Raw genomic sequence first — 2,382 nt, forward strand, 5'->3', positions numbered from 1 at the left:
GAAAGGGAGAGGAGCAGGAGGAAGGGAGTAGGAGGTCGAAGGATAAGAAAGTGAACGCGGAAGGAAGATTATTGTTGGAGAGGATTGAGGAACTGGGCTGGGTAATATGGAACGGGGACACAAAAGGAGACGAGAAAAGGGAATGGACTTACACGGGTGAAAGAGAGGAGTCAGTGATTGACTATGTGCTAGGGAAAGTAAGCACAAAAGAATATGTGGAGAAAATGGAAATAGGGGATCAAGTGGATTCGGATCATCATCCGGTGGTGATCTGGATCAGAAGTGAACAAAAAGGGAGGACTGGAAGCAGAGAAAGGGAAAGTAAGAAAGGTGGAATAAAAAGGATAATATGGACGGAGGAGGAAAAAAATGGATGGAGGAAATGCAGAAGGAGATGAGGGATGAGAAAAGAGGAATTGAAAAGGAATGGGAGAGCATGAAAAAGAGAATAAGAACTGTGTTAGGAAAAAAGGAGGTAAAGAAAGTAGGGAGCGGGAAAAGGGGGTGGTGGGATGAAGAATGTAAGGAGAAAAAGAAGAATGTAAGAAGGGAGTTAAAAAGGTGGAGGGTAGGAAAAGGATGTAAGGAGGAGTATAAGAAAAGAAAAAAAGAGTATAAGAAGTTATGTAATAGGAAAAAGGAGGAAGAAAATAGAGCTTGGGAAGAGGTGGTGAAAAAAGCGAAAACGATGGGGCAGGTTAGGTGGGAAATGATGAATAGAGAAAGAAGAAGAAAAAGAGGAGGGGGTAGTGGGATTGAGATAGGAGAGTGGGAGGATTATTTCAAGAAGCAGTTGGGAGGAGTAAATTGGAAAGTGGTGAGAGGGGAAAGGGGAAAGAGGGAGGAAGGAGAGGAGAATATAGAAAGGGAGGAAATTATAAGGGCGATTGGAAAATTGAGGGTAGGGAAGGCACCAGGGGAGGATGGTATACCAGCAGAGGTGTGGAAGTTTCCCGGCCGATTTCCTTCCACCTTGTCGTGGTGGCCGGGCTTAGGGGAACTATGATTCAGGGGGCCATGCCGGCCGGGACTCCTTTGAGTCCCTGGTAGAGTCACCCATGCTCGGAAGGGCCCCTGGTGAGTTCCTGAACTAAGAGAGGGAATAGAGGAAGGAAAACCGTGAACAAAAACCCGGAGTTCTCAGCTCCGTTAGCCCCCAAAGACGGGGACAACTGGGATAGGGGAGTAAACCCTGACTACAAATCCGGGCAGGCCGGGCTCGTCAGACTTGGATGTCAACCGGCCTAGGAGAAGGAAAACTCCGAAATCAAACCACTCCTCTAACGAAAATGATGACTAGTTCAGAGGAAGAGATGGACGTACCGGCCCAAAGTGATCGGACACTCAGGGCCCGGCGTGGAGGTGTTGCCGTCCCAGGCACCCCCATGTCGTCATCTCGAGATGGGCTATCCTCCGCCTGCACCGCAGGGGTGGGGGGGGGGGAACATACGACTGCGAGGGCGCGTTCCGACATACTCGCGCTAGGTGCGCGACGTATGTTTGGGGCGTCGGTCTCTCTCACAAAGGGTAGCGCCGTTGGCGCCCCAAACAATGTTTCAATAAAAATATAAATAAATACAAATATATAAAAATTAATACATTATTTACAAAACCAATGTTGTGTATTTCCAAAAAGAATATATATATGTACATATATTTACTTGTTCACTTATATGAATAAATAAATATATATATTAATTTATTTATAGATGTATTTTAAGTTCTTAACTATTTTTGTTTTGACTTCTGTTGTCAATTATAACTCGTGTAAAGTGACTTTAAAATAATCATAACGCTCTCTATGTATTGCGTGTCTTTTTTTATGTTGTACTCTTTTTCTTATCACAGACAGCATAGACTTGCAAAATACATCCTAAAGACATCCGGAAAATGTGTTTTTTTTAAGAACGCACTTCGAATGTTTTTAAGATGTCACTTGAAAGAGTTTGTGCTGTCCGAGATTGTTTTTCAATGTTTTTATCTATTCTATTTGTTCTTTCATTATCTATTTCTCCTTCTTTTCTATCTTTTTATTCCATCTATCTTTTTTACTTCTATCCTTCCTATCTAAGCTTTTATCTGTTCTGTTCTGTCTATATTCTTTTTGGAAATACACAACATTGGGTTTGTAAATAATGTATTAATTTTTATATATTTGTATTTATTTATATTTTTATTGAAACATTGTTTTATACTATAACATGTAGAATTATTTCAATTATTTTAATTATTATTATTTTTTATGCTAAAAAACGTATATATAAACATTTATTACAATATTGGACAAAACAAGTGTTTTACATTGTGTTTGACGGAANAAACCACCACTTTCTCGCGGTTTCCGTTGAGCAACAATGTGTACGTAGTTCATTTCTAAAAAAC

The sequence above is a fragment of the Pseudomyrmex gracilis genome, unplaced genomic scaffold, assembly GCF_002006095.1.
Source record: "Pseudomyrmex gracilis isolate BER0280 unplaced genomic scaffold, ASM200609v1 scaffold_2891, whole genome shotgun sequence".
NCBI lineage: Eukaryota > Metazoa > Arthropoda > Insecta > Hymenoptera > Formicidae > Pseudomyrmex > Pseudomyrmex gracilis.